At 34.8% G+C, this 19,448-nt stretch overlaps 1 long non-coding RNA gene across 3 annotated transcripts in view; it reads left to right on the top strand.

Moving 5' to 3' along the window:
- LOC141381208 (uncharacterized) overlaps window positions 1-19,448 on the top strand; it is a 58,585-nt gene that overhangs the window by 26,399 nt on the left and 12,738 nt on the right. The window contains exon 4 of one of the 3 annotated variants that reach the window (XR_012401015.1): window positions 3,545-4,929. The exons of 1 other annotated variant lie outside the window; for it this stretch is intronic. This is a non-coding gene — a long non-coding RNA (uncharacterized lncRNA). Of the gene's footprint in view, window positions 1-3,544; window positions 4,930-19,448 lie in introns of those variants that run through there. One more of the 3 variants, XR_012401016.1, reaches the window with a different exon arrangement.

The following is a 19,448-nucleotide window of genomic DNA, read 5'->3' as shown; positions in this document are numbered from 1 at the left end:
CTGGTACATTATGCAATTTTTGACTGCTACATTCTTATCATGTTTTCGAAATGAAACCTGGCAAATAATTCCACCGTCAGAGAGGAATAAAGAGGGTGAAGGATTTGCAATTTATTTTTTTGGAAAGGAAAAAAAGCAAACAGTTGTGTTTCATAGAAACTGGGTTTTATTTTACTATGCAAAACAAAAATGTTGATTAGTTCAGATCAGTTATCATTGTTTTAGATTAGATTAGATTTAACTTTATCGTCATCACACATGTTTATGTACAAGTACAAGGCAACGAAATGCAGTTTAGATCTAAGCAGGAGTTCAGTGGCAGCAAGTGCAGGATATAGATATAATTTATAAAGTGCAGTTATGGAAAAAAATAAGAGTAATATTTACAGATGGATGTACTATGAACATTATATATAGATTATATTATGAACAGAGATTTACAATAAATGAATATATGTACAGGTTGCTATTAATAATCAGAAGCGTGCAGAGAGATAAACATAATTACAAATGTATATGTACAGTGGGTATGTACAGTTCAAATGAATGAATCAGTGCAATGTAGTGCTGTAAATATGTGCATTTTTTAAATGTGCAAATGTTAAATAGTGCAGTGATTATGAGGAGTAAAAGTTATGAGGAGAGTGTGGGGGTGTATTAGAGGGGCTAAAGAGTCAGTGGGGAGCAGAGTTTAAAAGGGAGATAGCTCTGGGAGAAAAGCTGTTCTTTAGTCTGCTGGTTTGTGTCCAGGGGAGCCTGAACAATATTTCATTATTTCATTATTTAATTAGTTATTCGATTACCAGTCATCTTTAATCTGTTTTCTTACTGTTTTACCAAAAAAAATAAATAAATAAATAATAATAAACACAATGAAAAGGACAAATACATAATATGCTTAATGTACATCAACACTAGCATGTTTAAATATAGAGATCATTTTTTTAGGGAGGATGTTGATTTTCTGTTCCATATAGATCCTGTTGTTTTGAAATTTCAGCAAAGAATCCTAATAAATAATCATGATAAATTGAAATTAAATTGTAATTGCTTTTGATTTCCTACACTGGGTAACACTTTATAACTACACACTATAAATCATATACTATAAGCATTAGCAAATAGTTAATTCATTACCTGTTAAGCATTTAGGCTGCATCAATAGACATTAGTAAGCAGTTTATAAATACAGCTACAAATGCTGTATTTTTGACTTACAAGCACATTTATAATGTGCTTTAATAATTGTATTTTCATACTTTATTACTTTAATTGTTCATTAGTAAATTTAGCATCGCATTATTTACAAACCATTTGTATTTAAGAAGAGTTGGTGGCTTTTAGAATGAGTTACTAAATGATTATTAAACCATTCAAATCAACATTTATATATTTTATTATTCAGGCATATATTAATGGTTACTATATATGTTGATAAATGCTTTATAAACTTAATTTCTTGCAGCTTTGTAAATCCCTTTATAAATGACAATTAAAGGCTCAGTATCAAACAAACAATAAATGTTTGCAATCTTATTTAAGAAATATAATTACTGTAAACTTTAAACATTGCTGAATAACAGCAATGTCAAAATATAATTAGAAATAAATACATTTAAATGAAATTGCAGAAAACAACAACAATACAAAAATTAAATAATATATTATTTTTCATAAGACTGCAGACTTATTTTTTATTTGATACAGTTTCCTTTGTGTATCTTTAAATGAATAAAAATGAATAAAGTCACTAAGCCCTTAATTGTCATATTTTATAAGGGATTTATAAAGCATAAATTGTTCTCACTTTAAATTAGGTCACAAAACTGGATGAAGTTAAGTTAATAAAGCATTTATTAACATACAAATTAACTATTAGTATATGGCTGAACTGTAAGATATATGAAAGTTAATTTGAATAGTTTATTAATCATTTACTTATGCATTCTGAATGATTTTAAAAGAGCACTAACTATTCTTAAATAACTAATTTGTAAATAGTGCTTTACTTAATTAAATAATGAAAAAAAACTAACAAAGTATAAAAATACAATCATTAAGCATGTTAAAAATGTATGTCAAGAATACAGCATCTGTTTTTATAAACTGCTTACTAATGTCTATTAATGTAGAGTTAATGCTTAACAGATAATGAAATAAATATTTGCTAATGCTTAGTAGATGATTCATAGTGTGTAGTTATTATAAAGTTACCCTACGCGGTAAAACGTTTGCTGTAGAATCTGCCAGCAGTTTGCCAGTAACTTACTGTAAGTCCGTTACCGCAAAACACTGTATTTACATTTATACAGCTCCATTTATCTTACTGTATATGCATTTATAGTTTATATTGATTATATAATTACTGTTAAATATTCAGTAATTTTTACAATGCAACTTTAAAATAATGCAGAATTGTCCTACAGTAAAATTCAGTTCATATTGCAGTTATATACTTTGTAATTTACAAAACTTGTTAACGGTGTAGTAAGCAAATTTGTGGATGCTTCTATTAAGTCTTTGAAAGGGTAAATAAATACACTATTTTTGCCACAATAGCAGGCATTACTGTAACAAAGCTGCTTGACTGCTAGTGTACCTTGGTTGTCATGGTAAAAGCGTCCTCTGCAATGAGATAAGGGCAGAGTTACACATCTCCATGAATGACGGTGCTTCCATCTTAAGTGTTTGCTTCACAAGTTAAATCAACAATAAGGGTCAAGCCCAGTTATGCTGGAAAATGTGATGCGTTCCTATAACAGGCCCTCAGCTTACTCATTCATTCGAGTAAAATGTAGAAGGAAAGAAAGCCTGTTTTCACCTGCCACCAGACTCTTAAATCCATTTACTCCTATAACCGGCGTAATTATTAGACCTCTTATCAGGATTATAGCCATTAGCCTTTGACAAGGAAGGCTTTAACGGCAATTAACTTGGAAATAATTGACCATACTATAATTGGTTTCATTTTCACAAAGAAAGAGGGGAAGTCCCCAGACAATGTTTTGCCATCAGTGCTTTTAAGATTGCGAGTGCAAATGTCGATTTGCATGCGTCTGCTTCGACCAAAACCGTTTCCTTGGGCTGATTCTGCGCCACCTACTCAACTGTTTCATTAAGTAGAAACATTTTGAATGGAGCTGCCTTTGTTGCCAGGCAACCTCCTCGGACATTTTGTTTTAGTTATGTTCATGAGCTATTAAAGCATACGAACCAAATCTCAAAGCGTGCTATTTTTAACCTGCCTTTCCACTTGAGCGTATGCGCCGTGTAATGAAGTGTATTGTTAATAACCAGCTACGGCCAAAGCTCTCTATCGTACGTCGTGGAGGACTCGCGAGCGAGGGCTGTGATTAGGCCAGGGGTTATTTAAATCTCACAATCCCTGGATTAAAATGCACATCCGCTTCAGATAGTGTCAAAGGTGGTCGAGCAGAAACCGTGTTTACTTTAAATATAGATTCTGTGGTGCTGCCGTCTGCATTTTTAAGGTCAGCGAGAAATAAGCATTCAATAGCATTCCTCTGTCGCTGTTTCATTACAGCTCCGGCGTTGCTGCAATACCTGAACTGACTCTCTGAAGCTGTGGAATAAACAAAAGCCGATACGGACTGAATATTGGAAGGCCTTTAAACCGCAATCGGTAACCCTGTGTGTGTTAGACGTCTTTGTTAATCGCAATTCCCCAGATAAGCGGTGTGTGAAGAGGCATGAGGTATTAAGAGGGAGCGAAATTGAATAACAGCCTCTGCATTTCTAAACAAATTTGAGACGCGGGTCCATGTTGAAAGTGCCCTCAAGCATCTGCCATCCAGCACTAATTGGCAACACGTTCGAGGGACCCCGGAGAGGGATTTACCTTGCTGTTAATTGGAGAGAAGCTGGATCGATCACTAGTTCTTGTGTATAAAGGCTCTCCCATGTTGCTGTCATTCTTGATCATGGAGCAGATTGGGCAGGAGGGGATGAGCGGGACAGTGGTGGGAATGTAATTGGGTTTCTGCAGAGCTTTCGCAGCTGACAGGGAATCTTTTGTCTGTGGCCTGCAGCTATGGTGTCAGAGGCTTGAGTTTCCTGAGGTGGACATTGCTCGCGGTTCAGCCAGGCATGAGCGCCTTTGATATTCAGACTCCTCTGGAACTTTCCCACACACTTTGCTTTGCACATGCACCGAGCCTTCAATGGGATTCGGATATGCCAAGGACATGCTGGGATGTCACTGTCTGAGCTTGCTTTTCTGACGTTATTGCTGTGGAGTAATGAATACATCCTGCTGAGTATATTTGCACATGCTTTGTATGTTCTACATCTTAGAAAAGGCTAGAAATGTGTTAAATCGCCGCAATGTTGTGGTGTTGAGAATCGGTGTTTGTTTGTGGCTTATTTATTCAGCTCAGGCAGACATTCCTACAGTGTGTATCATGTATGTGCTTCATCTTTTGGTCACCAGTGGAATGTTTGTAAATAGAAACAGCAAATAATGGTTTATTGTGACAGTTATGTTCTGTTATGTAGCATTTCCTTTAGTTTTTATGCTTTTTCTTGTGTTTTGCTCCTGTTTCTTTTGTTCTCATTACTAGATTAATTTTATGGTTACTTTTTTTATTGATTATGTTCACATGTGCCTGATTTGGTTTCTTGTGTAGACGTACACTGGATCCCAATTTACCTACTATATACTAAACCATAAAAATATGTACTGTTTTGGTCGAAACAAAGTACAATTATTTGTAACAGTAGAGTAGGTAAGCTTTAAGACATGCTATTTGGTCATAATTGGTTCTTTATCCATTACATTGTGTGTTTTGGTGACTTTTTATATTTTAGGACTTTTATTTATAATCATGACGTGAACAAAAACTCTTTTTTTTTTGAGCATTAAGGCATCTGAACAGAAAAAAAATCTAATTAAATCTTTTTTTTTTAGATAATCTGCATGCTTCTCTTTTTTATTAAAAGCTCGTTTTTATTAAACAATATCATCTATAACTACAGCACTGTAAAACCCAACAGTCAACTTGATCAAAGGAGATGAGTCAAAGAGTCAACTCAATTTAATGAAAGTTAATTCATTTGAAAAGAGTTTTGAACTCAGTGTTGAAGGTAATGAGTTAATTACCTCATTACGCATTTCCTCAAACGGTTTGAGTTCCCTTAACTTATTGGGTTTTACAGTATTCAGTTGTTTTGAGTTCTCTTCATTTATTGGGTTTTACTGTGCTCAAATTACTTTGTTTACCCAAATGGATTAAGTTCACACTCATTAGGATTAGTTTTTAACTTAAATGGTTTATTTCCTCTGTCACACTTTATTTTGATGGTCTGTTTGTTGAATTTAAGTTGCATTGCATCAACATGCCAACTAATTCTCATTGGATTCTAAGTAGACTGTTAGGGTTGGTGTTATGTTTAGTGTAAGTTGACAGTTAAATGTCTTTTGAAGGAGCAGTATCAGCAGATATTAATCAGACAGCCAACTAGTACTCAAATGGTCCATCAGAATAAAGTGTTACTGTTTTCTCAAATGGGTTTCACAGTGTGGAAAACATAAATAGTGAAACTTTATGGGTTTTCTTTGCTTCGTGATTGAATTCATGCATAAGACAATTATTAAGTTATTCTTTATGGGTTAGCTGTTTCCAGCTGTTGTGGCATATAGTTTATACTATAACTCAGTGGTTCCCAAAGTGGGTGTCGCGGGACCATGTGTGGGGTCACTTGGTAACTTCCAAAAATGAAATAAATTTTCATAAACTAATAGAATTACTATATTTTATCCATAAACTACAAAAGAAACAAATACTATTTAATAGTTATATTAAACAATGTACAATTAAAAAGCCATCAGCCTTTTTGTTGTTTGCTAGATCAGGGGTGTCCAAACTCAGTCCTGGAGGGCCAGTGTCCTGGAGAGTTTAGCTCCAACCCTAATCAAACAAACCTGAACCAGCTAATCAAGATCTTACTAGGTATACTAGACACTTCCTGGCAGGTGTATTAAAGCTAGTTTGAGCTAAACTCAGGACAGGACACCGGCAGGACACCGGCCCTCCAGGACTGAGTTTGGACACCCCTGCATTAAATTAACCACACAGAAATAGTGTCAGTTGATATTACGTCAGTGATCAGATTAATTTTACAATACCATGTTAAACTTCGACCTTTACAGCACTTGCAAACATTACAAAATATATTTTTTAAAAAGATCAAATACAAAAATCATACACGACTAAACATAGAGAATGATCTCCAAATGGCGGTCTCCAAAATAAACCAGGAATAGACTAGTAAACATTGTGCTCATCAGTCTTATTAGATAAGGATTAGATTAAATTAAACAACTGGCCAAAAAAGAAATATGGTTGTTAAACTGTCAATATGCTTGTGTTTATAGGGCTATTGGTGTGTGTGCACCATTTTGTGGGGCCAAAGTAGGGCCTGTGGGCCAAAGTTGGCCCATGGTAAAATTCTATTTTGGCCTGCCATACCATCTAAGAAGAAGGATGGGGATGATTTTGAGATTGTCATTTCAAATTTAATGTAATCTTTTATTTGTTTGTTTTATTTTTAAGCTTAAAAAAAGCTGCACTAAGTTACATTAAATATTTGAATTTAAATTCTGTAATTTAATTAAATGTACATACATTTCCGATGGATAGAACACGATGCAGAGACTTTGGTGAGCAAACCAAGGCAAAGGCAGATTCTACTTGACCAGTGTATTCAGCACAATTTTAGAAATGCGATTATGTTTGCATTATTTGCAATAAGTTATATAGTTAATGCAGTATTAGTTAATACAATTCTATGTGATCTTTTCAATTTCTTTTAAAAATTTTATTAAATAAATTAGGAAATTACCTAAATTACCTATTGCAGCTTTTAATGTAAAATTGTTTGGAATGTATTTATCTTCGGCCCACAGCTCTCAATAATATTTGGTTTTTGGCCCTTCATACAAAAACGTTTGGTTTGTACACCCCCTGGTTTTGTGCAACAAATACATGTTTCTAACCACCTCCAGTGGTTAGAAACTTCCAATCTGTTATTTATTATATTATTTTGACTTCCAATCTATTATTTTGGAGTTCAAGGGCTAAAAAGTTTAGGAAGCCCTGCTATAAATTGGATATATTAGTGTATGTTATTTAGCAATGTGTAATGTTTAATTGGTATTTCTATAGCCAAAGCCAACACCTCAGTTTTCAATGCACATTTGAACCCCTGAGAACTGGGTAATCAATCCTTTCTTTGACACATAGATGTCATCCATTTTTTTTTGGTTCAACATTTCAAAAAGTCAAATCACATGTGACATGATAACATTTCAGCAGGGCCCCACAGATCTTTGCTGAAGAAAAGCCAAATTTGACATGACTGTGGACTTCAGAGACATTGTGTTGGTTGAAATCCCAGTGAGACTCTATGAAATTTCAGAGTTTCAGCCCAGAAATCCAGACATGTTAGCTGTAGCCTTGCTTGGTTGATTCATATAAAGAGCCTGGGGCCTTATATCAGAGAGATGCTGTTTTGTTCAAGATATCTTCAAGAAAAAAGTCATTTTTCCCCAGCTCCCTCCTTCTAGCGCAGACTTTGTGAAGTGCATCGCGATACGCTGATCCCACTAGACATGAGAGACGGTACTTAATTTATTGCGGATTCAATATTCACAGAGTAATTTACTGATATGTTTCTTTTTTTTTTTCAAATGTCAAGACAAGATAAGCCTTTCTAGGGTGAAAACAAATTTGGATGTGGATTGACTCTCAGTGTCTCAGACAATAGGTTCTTACGCCAATAGACAGGAAAAACAATTAATATCACTGCCTCAGTTTGACACGTCCTGTGTTAAATCTGCTAGGAAAAGGCTGTTTATTTCTGATAGACATGACTTCAGATAGGGTATCATTTGTGCTTTCAAATCTCTTTTGTATTATTACTCTAAGCGTAAAACAAACACTGCAGTTATTGCAGTTGTAGAAAATCATTCGTTCCTTGCGTAATCGTGAGGTTTTACTTGTGCACGGGATCTAAAAGACTGAGTGAAAACCAGCCATTCTGCATGTTCTCTGGAAGAAAAAAAAGTGCACTTACGCCTACAGAGTACTTATTATCAAAATAATATACTTTCAGAAACCCTATGTAATTTACACTTCAGTGTGGAGTTAATGTATTATTTTGGAACGGCGTATTGCAATTTCATTTTATTTGAATGATATATAATTAGTGTCATTGAGTTAAACTTTTAAGCCACTTTTCAACCTATTTTAGTCACATTCACATCACATATGCAATTGCTACAGATTCTAATGCACTTGAAATATATTCAAGCATAATTAATCCTTCACTTAAAAAAATGTTGAGTTCCACACAATCAATTTGTGTTAGGACAACATAAAGGAATGAAGTTAGCTTATTAGTTTTTACATATTTAAGTTGACTGACATAAAACAAGTAAGTTGTCCCAAAAAAAACTAGTTTGTTTTTCTATTGTGTTGCTTTAGCTAATTTAAAATAAGTAGTTTGAGAAAACAGTTAGCATAATTTTTCTCTTGATGCTTTTCAAAGCATAAAGAGTGTATGACTTAAAAACAAGGACAATAACAGGATTGGAATTTAGTTCATTCATTCATTTTTCGTTTGACTCAGTTCTTTTATTAATCAGGGGTCGCCACAGTGGAATAAACTGCTAACTTATCTAGCATATGTTTCACGCATCAGATGCCCTTCCAGTTGCAACCCAAGACTTGGAAACAACTATACACTCTTGCATTCACACACATACACTACGGATAACTTAGCTCATTCAGTTCCCCTGTACCACATGTCTTTGGACTGTGAGGGAAACAGGAGCACCCGGTGGAAACCCACACCAACACCGGGAGTTGGCACAGAAATGGCAACTGACCAGCTGGGCCACGAACCAGTGACCTTCTTGCTGTGAGGCGATCGTGTCACTGCATCACCGTTGAGCACAAAAGAATATAATAATAAATGTTATAGAAACGCAACAATAGATTTTACCAGTCCAAAACATACATTAGAAATGTATAATGGAATACCAAACCTGACATCAAAGTGCAGATAAAAGAATATATGGCCCCTTTTAGATTTCAAGAAAATGTGTGAAATGTCCTTTATGAAGTGTGTGTTATGAAATACAAAGATGGCTCACAAAGTGAGAAGATTTAATAAAACAACACTTGTATTGGATTTACCTAAATATATATGCACCATTTTTGCATCAATCTTTTTAAGTAAATTGAACCTGAGGTTATACGTAAAATAACCAAGAAAACCTTGGTTAAATATACTAGTCAACTAGATCTGTACTTAAATTAGAACAACAATTAAATTTGCCAATAAATAAAAGTTCTGTCAACTTTTAAAAAATCAGTCTATTAAGTGTGATTCTAGTCTTTAATAGTATTCAATAACATGCAATACACTTAACATGCATACACACAGGTGTCTCTTAACTCTCACAAAAATGTTACATCACACAAACATCCTGTGTTAATGTAGTAATCACTGAAACTATTCTGCTAAAAAAAAAAAAACAAACAAAAACAAAACAAACAAAGGAAACACTTAAACAGCACAATGTCACTTAATTCCATTATTTTTTTAGCTGTATATTTTAATGCCCTTGTATGATTATAGTTATGAACCATGCGGTCCATCGTAATCTTAAATAAAAGCTCTACCATACAAATATTAGCATAGCAGAAACTTCTCTAAATCCCAACACAGCACAACATTAAAGTCTAATTCATGTCTTCTTGTTAATCTTGTGCAAAAACACACAGAATAACACATAATTGCAACTTTTGCAATTTGCTGCAAATCAAGCTAGGAAGTACAAATCAGCTTCTGCTCAAGTTCAGCTTAATACAAACAAAATTCCTTAAAACTTGAACAGAAGTGACAATGTAGTGCATCAATTGAACATTGCGGGTAATAAAAAGAAATAAATGTTTTAATTTTTAATTTATTTAAAACGAAGCTCAAAGTAAAATGTCAAATTTTGTTTGGTTTAATAATTTCAACCTAACTGCACTGCTAGTTGACATGATGAAAAATTATGTTCAGCTTTTTGTTTACCTTGTTACACTTTTTCACCATTCACATTTTGTATTTTTGAGTTAAACTAACTAATACAGTTTGAGTAAGTTCAAAACTATTGTAAAATGTATGTTTTTTAATGCTTTTAATCAATATGCCTTTATAAGTAACTGTCACTGAGGCAATGAATACATTTTAGTGCACTCCTGTTTCTAATCCCAGAGGTATTACTAGGTGCAAAAATATTCTTTACTTTTAAAGTTTCAAAACTGGGTCACAGCATTTGCTGCTATATCAACACAGAATCGTCTATACATGAGGAATCTGCAAGGAATGTGCCTCAATAATAATATGCTGTATTAATACTCTTGTTTAAGGGGCACCTATTTTACCCCTTTTTCAAAAGATTCAAAAGAAGTTTTTTATGTCTCTAGAATGTGTCTGTAAAGTTTCAGCTCAAAATATCCATCAGATTATTTATTATACCTATCAGAATATTGGATTTTTTTGCTTTAACCACAAGGCAGCTGTTTTTGTTACCTTTGTCTTTAATGCTAATTCTCCCCGCCCACTGTTCCCACATGCCTGTCAGAGTGTGCCTCAATCTCCGGCTGTGTCAGATAAACAGCACAGTGACCGGCATGAAGGAAGCAGAAATTGCCTAACTATTGTGAGAAATACTACTGTAAGAACTTTCCCAATGATTATTTTATGGATTTGTTGTGGAGTTAATTCAAGTTAATTCTTTCTGCAATCTCACACAATGTCGTTACAAAGTTCACACAGACACACAGACACACAGACACACACACACACACACACACACACACACACACACACACACACACACACACACACACACACACACACACACACACACACACAAAACAATGCGCGTTTATGCACTGTTTTTGCACCTGATTTAATAGTCATAAACAGGGATTGAAGCGTCTTTTTTAAAATTGTACTGACATGTGGCTGTGGTCATAAAGTAAAAATTGTAAAATCGGTGCAATTACAAACATGCACTGTTTTAAAAAAAGTTTTAAACTTGTAAAACTGGTTCTTGATCACATTTGATGATGATTGATGATCACAGAGAGCTGAACAGATCTTTTAATCCCAGTTGCTTTACGCACGTCCTGTCATGTTGATATGATTATACGCATTACTACGGAGACATGTTAATAATATTGCTGTCAATTAAGTCAGTGGGCTGGGAAACTGCACTATTACGTCACAATACAGAGGGCCTCAAAATAGGAGGGATTTGGATCATATTTTAACGTCAGGAAATGTAAAACAAGTAGACTTATTGGCTTTATATATCACTCCAATATGACCGTGGACATACTGTATCTATCCACAGCTGTCCAAACAAAAGATGATTTTGGTTTATCATAGGTGCCCTTTAATGCCTTCTTCTATGTCCCTGTATGTTAGTAAAAGTTGGTATTATTAAAATAATAGTTCAACCAAAATGAAATTTGAAGTGTACTCCACTTTGATCAAAATATCTTCTATTGTGTTCAACAAAACTATAAGGAATTATAAGGTTCTATCTGCGTTCTGAATGATTTTGAGAAATTGAGCTTCAAATTTTTTGCATTTCAAATAGCAAACAGTATGTGTGTAACATTTGTTTTTTAAATAAAAACTCTTAAAATGTAAACAACTTATAAAATACATTACATAATGTAAATAAGTTGTCATTTAATAAGAATGTCAATAACTCAATTTTGACAACAATTTCAGATAGAACCTTATTATTCTAAGTTGACGAAAAGATCAAGTAGGTTTGTAGACATCTTTGGGTGAAATATCCCTTTAAGTTACATTATTTTGAAATCAAATAAAAGTGCATTGTCCAGAAAAAAACACCCTTAGAGACTGCTCATGAGTAACTTGCTGATATTTAAATACAGCTGTGTTCTTTGTGCAACATGGCAATGAAGGTGGGTTTATGCAGAAGTTCCCCTTTGCCATTGAGGTTCTCCTAAGAGACCATCCCTGAAATTGTCGTGCCATAAATCATTTGTATGAAAATGTCAGCTAAATGACAGATTTCACAAACGCACACATATCATCTCCCAAAAAAACCATAGCCACCAAGATACAACATTTAGCACTCTGTTTAAAAATGATACTGCATATTGAAGCTGTGATTTGGAAGTGTGATGAGTTTAACGACACACCGTCTCAGTATTGGCAGGCACATAAAAAGACAGCTTTCTAATCTCTGAATACTCGCGGGCTCGGTTAGCACGCTAAATGTCTCCCCGGGGCCTGTCGCCTTTCAGGTCCCCACTTGCAGGATGGCAGAGCTTATTTATGAGAGCCAGTGTGTCCAAACATAATCACTGCTGGGCCGCCTGCTATTGGATGACAGTGGTAAAGAAGCCATTCCCATGCAAGCTCCTGAGCATCGCTACAGCCTTCTGATGGATGACTATAGATTTAATTTTCCTCACCGGATGCATCTTGAGCTTTTGAGTTCTGTCTGGAACTGTCGGAGGGGTTCCTAAATTTGGAGTTGATGTAAAGCGGCGTTTGCAATCGTGGTCTGCTCTTTAAAGGAGAGGGAAACGGCTCAACCGCAAGTGGCGTCTGAATGTTTTGTCCTGACAGCTGGTTGATAGAGTCTAGTAGATGAAAAGAACAAGGTTGTCGATAGCTCATAAACAGGTCTAAAGAGAGCTTTAGAGTTGAGTGGTCGTAAAATGAACACATGCGGTATCATGGTTTGGTCTGATTTTCATTGTTTAAATGCTTAAAGACTTTTTAATGAGTGGATTTTTTGCAAGCTAGGAGTAGGGTTCTTTTTTCAATTTAACTTCATTCACAGATAATTGAGGATTTGGACAATCGCAAACTTTTGTGCAAGCAGGACTGTGAGTGAAGGTGTAACATGAGGTTCTGAATGTTAACATGAGTTAAATGAATTGATGTCATTTAATGGTTAATTCATCAGCTTCTCCTATAATATTACCTTGCACCATTGAAATAAAGTAAGATATTTTTGTATTATCAAGACATGTCTTTTACATTTTGATTTATTGTTCTTTTTTATAATTTACATGAACAAACAAACAAGAAAAAAAACAGTTGTATTTGCCAGAACAGTGAGCATATGGCAGCAACCTTTTAGGTTTTTAAGATATTTCAGGTGCATTTTAATACTCTTGAAATACACTGAAAACCTTCAAAAATAGATCATGACTAGAAAGTGTCATGCTGAATTAATCTCAATACAAACAATTTTCCTCAAGCTCAAAAAGTAAAAAAAAAAAAAAAAAAAAAAAAAAAAAAATATATATATATATATATATATATATATATATATATATATATATATATGTGTGTGTGTGTGTGTGTGTGTGTACAGAATCATTCACACAACTAATAATGACTTTTATGAAAACACAACATCAAGAGATGCAATAAATCTTATTTAACAGCAACAAAAAGGTAACTTTGTCCGTGTATACCGGTACTGGGTCCATGACATCATTTACTTCCACATTCTTTAAATTTTAAAGGTCTGTACTGGCCCAATACTCCCATAAGTGGTTTCGTTCTCTCATCTGTTGGAATAGAATAATTTTTGCATAGATTATGATTGAGACATTTTTTTTTTATTTTTCCTATGATTACTGACATGGGCAGGAACCAACAAGATTATTTACAGCAACCTAGACCACACAGAACATAAAAGGTACACTTTCAAATTTTTTTGTAGGGGTTTATTATAACTCGGACAACATATACAATTATTTTAACCTTTCAACAATGTCTTAATGAAAATTCAAAGGGTTTTCTTTTTATAATGATACTAAACTTTTGCATTTACACCTCTGCATGCGCATTTGCTAAGCTTTTGAATTTGGATAGGCAAAATCCAGGCAGGAAGCCCAAAGTAGCACTTGTGAGGTAAAAAAAAGAGGTTAAAACGCTATTGCACATAACACTATAGGGAACGTTGTTTCATCGTTATGCATTATTAAGCAAATTTACTGTTACCATGTGGATTTTGTTCATCACTGCATTTTAGAGTATTAAGCATTAACATCACAATGCTTATTTATAGTGAACCATTATGATACTGTTTAATGTTTTAATAATTGTGTTGGATGTATGTTTATGTATCTGCATAGTAGAAATAATTCTAAACAGTAAACAGTATTCATTTTTAGTTTGATCAAACTTATTGATCAGGGGTCCCCACCGCAGAATAAACCGCTAATTATTCCAACATATGTTTTACTCAGCGGATGCCCTTCCAGCTGCAACCCAGTACTAGGAAACACCCATACACTCTCTCATTCACACACACACTCATAAACTACTACCAGTTTAGTTTACCCAATTCACCTATAGCCACTGTCTTTGGACTGTGTGGTAAACTGGAGCACCCGAAGGAAACCCACACCAACCTGGGGAGAACATGCAAACTCAACAAAGCAAAACACAAAAATGCCAACTGGCTTAGCCGGGATTTAAACCAGAGACCTTCTTTCTGTGAGGCAACAGTGCTAACAACTGAGCCACCATGCCACAATATATTGTATTTATAAATGAACATTAACTAGATTATAAATCTTGCCCGTAGCCAGCCTATAAAATAGGTAATTCTTTTTTTCTCAAAAAGTGGACCTTTTGGAGTCATTCGCCTAATTTTCTATTAAATTATAAGGTTCAATAAAGGGACTAAGCTGAAAAGAAAATGAAGGAATAAATGAATGAATTTATTAATTCATTTTTTTTAACAAAGAAATATGAAAAAAAAAACTTTAAAAAAAAATGCTAATTTATTATTATTCACCAGCTAAAAAAAACTATTAGGAATCTGTTAAAACTTGTTTTAAATTAAAATATATAGCCTATGGGTAAATAACAAACTAGCCACCTCGTTTCCTCAGTCAAAATTTGTCAATTTTAATAATAATTGTTTATTAAATTTGTCTTGAAGCCTTGTTTTATGAGTTATTTTCACAATTTATGATGACAGACATACTGTCAAAAATGGAACAAATGAGCTCATATAGCGGCCAAATTTTGGACTTTGTCAGTAGGACGTGGGTCTTTCGAACTACCCGAAGCCTCATTGGCTAAGGGCCTGTAAATACTGTAAATTATGCTCTTCATTGTTATTATGACATTATTAGTGTCATAAACTAACAATGAGCAGACTAATGTTAACAGAACACATTTTGGATTGTTGTGTTAATAAAAACAAGTTCCAGTTTTGATTAATTGATTTATTTTGATTTTGGTATGGAATCCAACAGTATTACTTAAGTGTTTGCAGTGTTTAAAACTACAGTGTTGTGGATAAGTCCTTCCTACTTTTGGAAAAAAGATTTTTCACCATTGTGTACGTAAAAAATCATTCATTAATTTTCTTTTCGGCTTAGTTCCTTTATTAATCTGGTGTTGCCACAGCGGAATGAACCACCAACTTATTCAGCTTATGTTTTCTGCAGTGGATGCCCTTCCAGCTGCAACCCATCCCTGGGAAACATCTAAACACACTTATTGACACACATACATACAAATTCACCTATACCACATGTCTTTGGACTTGTGAGAGAAACCGGTGCACTCTCTTGTGAGAGAAATCGGTACACCCACAAGAACACAGGAAGAACATGCAAACTCCACACAGAAAGCAACTGACCCAGCTGAGGTTTGAACCAGGGACCTTCTTGCTGTGAGGTGATTCTGCTACCCACTTCGCCACCATGAAGACTAAGTGAGAAACATGATATGCAAATATCGTTGGATATCGAGTGTACATAAAGATTAAGATTCTGTTTATGTTTTTTGGCCATTAGAGCACTGCGTTGCAGGTTGTCCAGGCATGTTTCTATAGTCCTTTGTTGAAACCTGCCTGACTGTGTTGTGTTATGTTGTGTTATCGAGTGCTTGGCTTCTAAGAGAAGCCCTCTTGTTCTCCATAAACTGTTGCCATTTCTCTGTTTGGTTCTCATTGCAGCCTGCCGTTTAGAGTGCACACTGACTGTGTCTGGGCAGGAGTCACGCTGAATGATGCAAAGGCTTTTTGGAGATTTATTCCAGAAACACCACTGCTGAGTCAAGAGGCTCTCCCTGAATCCTGACACACACATGCTGGTCGTCCATTAGCAGACTAATGTTTCCTGGCTTTCTCATCCACTGGGTCGGGAACCTTCATGTTTCATGCTGAAGTGTGTCATTTCTGTGTTCTTAGCGGTTCACTGAATAATCTTACTAAAAAATACTGCAGAAAAAAAACATATTAATTTGCACCGTTTGTGCTCTTACACTGGAAATTTTGTCATTATTGTTTTATTCATCCTTAAAGCCTGTTCACACCAACGGCACTAATTAACAAATAATGATAATTGTACAAATCTAAAAGTCTTTCTAGATATAAAGGGATAACAGAGTCCCCCCAGATGATAAATAATTCAAATATCGACAGTCGGGCTGAATGCTTATTTAGAGAGCATTTAAACAGAAAGAAAAAAGCAATGGCTGTGTCTGTACTTGCCTACTACTGAGTATGTACTGCATTTGAATTCAAATGTACTACTTGACCGTTAGAAAAGTACATACTTTACAGTATATGGAACTCGGACATAAAATGTCCACCATATTATGCGACCTACCCACATCATTTGCATCACTTCTCTCCCATTTGTGAATTCTCTTGTGGGGCATCATGGGAAAGCATAGCGAGCATCGGACACACACTTCAGTTCTATATAGTACCGAAGTATATGATTTTTCTTTGTCTTTATGGCTGTCGGGGATACTTGATTCTAATTGGCTATATTCAAAGGTATGTTATTCCAAGAAAACAACCACTGAATTTAATAACACAGGCTTATCTGGTTTCTTCAAATCATTTTGAATGTCATGCATTCACATCCACATATAAAATTGTCTCTCATGCCATTGTTTTGGCGCAATTTTGTGACTGAATAATGCATAGGTTAGTGTATGCTCCATTCAGCCATTTTTGATTCTGTCAGCTTTGCCTTTAATTAAATAATCAATAAACAATGTATTGTCAGGTGTTATTCTGTGATACCAGCTGCCTGTATTTACTTTTTCCATTACTTATCATCTGCTGGTATGGATAATAATTTAGATATACTGCAAAAATCTGCAATTACTTTATATATATATATATATATATATATATATATATATATATATATATATATATATATATATATATATATATATATATATATATATATATATGTATGTGTGTATATATTTATGTTTACGTTATGAAAATTGAAACATTCATTCCTAAATCAAGATACATTTGCATAAACGCAAAATGACAAGAGTCTTAACATTAAGTCTTGTTTTCGATGTATAAGGAAAAACCAGTGTAAGAGCAGGGTTAAAATAACCTTAATTTATCTTTGTTATAATGATCAGTACTCATGATTTCAATAGAACAAATTATATGCACAAATAAATGTTTGTGCATGCTTTGTAAATGAGACCCAATGACTGCTTTTAGATCAGTTTCATTTGCCTCACACATATATGCAATTACCAAGACAAACACATAACCCCGCCTTAATATTACTGACATTGGTTGGAAAAGTGTTGCTACAGTATGCAGGGCTGTTTGAGAGGATTCCACATACAGTAATGTTTTTAAAACATTAAAGCTTTGTTCTGTTGGTGTCGTAAACTAACAAATTACAAATCCTCAAATTATTGTAATTGAGTAGTTTTTCTTAGAAATTGTAATTTAATAAGAAGTTTTAAAGATGTACTTTTACTTTCCCTTGAGTACATCTTAGTGCTGTATTGGTACTTTTACTCCACTACTTTCCTTTAACCCGCTGTCACTACTTTATTATATCCTGTCTATAGCGATTAGAATTAGCCCGATGACTCCTGTTCAATCTAATTGCATATAGAAAATAAATCACATCATACTTAACTAGCTTAAGACGTGTAGCAAACCTACTTTACACACATTGACCCAGAGACTGTTTAGACTGAATGTTACTGGTGAGAAGATGATGGATGTTGACTGAAATAGCCTTAAACAATCACTAAATGAACTACAGAATGTTAAGTTTACACACACACACACACACACACACACACACACACACACACACACACACACACACACACACACACACACACACACACACACACACAGACAAATTACATGTAAACGCATCAACATACCTTTCCCAGCAAAATACTCACTACTTATTACTCCTGGGTACTTTTAAAAGGGCTACTTTTACTCATACTTTGAGTAATATTTACAACACATACTTTTACTCTACTTGCATACATTTTTTGGCCAAGTAATGGTACTTTTACCCGAGTATAAATTTTCAGTACTTTTTTCACCGCTGTAAACAACAAAAGCTGGATTCCAATGATCTCTTTAGACATTCTGTTGAATATAGTTGTAACTGTCAGCTATTGCTTATGAGAGTTTTTCAACCAATTAGCAGCCTTGCACTACTCATAGTCAATAATGTCAATTGAGGACTATGAAATGCGTTGGACAATATGTTAGAAGACAGCCCACTAATACTGTAATGAGTCCTAGTGGGCATAAAGTTTCAAAGTCAGCTTCAGTAAATAGCATGTCTAAAGGATACCATAGAAATGGAAGTGCTACCACACACACACACACACACACACAAATACACACATCACCTTTAACTAAAAAGGTTTCTCTTCTGGGAGGACTGGATAATCTCGCTTTGAAAAGTGAGGTTATAAGGCTTCATCATTTTGAGTGAATGGCTTTATTCTTTGGGGAGACCCATGATTACACAGTTGGGCTTAAGTCAAGCTAAAAGGAGCAGTGATTTATAGTAGCCATGTGCCCATACATGCTACTATATAATCAGCAGAAGATAAGAGTATTTAATACGCCTCACTGGCTACCCACAATGCTTTGCAAGGACATGAGCTATGCGAAAGTGAAGGATGTTTTGCTCGTGTCAACAGATATTTACGAGTGGAAAAGCAGTGCGACTGCTTGGCCCAGAGATGGCCTCATGTCAGGCAAAGGTCTGCTGCCGGCTGCCGACAAGATGTAGGTCAGGTCAGTTCAAAATAGCTGCAAGGCCAGAGCCAGGGGAACGGCAATGACCTCATAAATGGTAACTCTGTGTGGCAGTGTACCTCTTCTTGTTTTTCTTCTCTCTGATCCTCTCGCTGGGCTCGGACAACTCCGTTCAGGTCTTTTCGTCATGATCCCGGTCCCTAATGGGATTCCTTTTGACACTTTTACAAGATTTGACGCTATAGTGCTGCAGAACTCAGTGCCTATGTGTTTGTTGAGGGGAATCAGGGAATGTGTCCCATTTTGTGCGAATTCCCAAGGCAAGACACCA

The sequence above is a fragment of the Danio rerio genome, chromosome 3, assembly GCF_049306965.1.
Source record: "Danio rerio strain Tuebingen ecotype United States chromosome 3, GRCz12tu, whole genome shotgun sequence".
NCBI lineage: Eukaryota > Metazoa > Chordata > Actinopteri > Cypriniformes > Danionidae > Danio > Danio rerio.
This window is presented reverse-complemented; position numbering and strand designations above follow the sequence as displayed.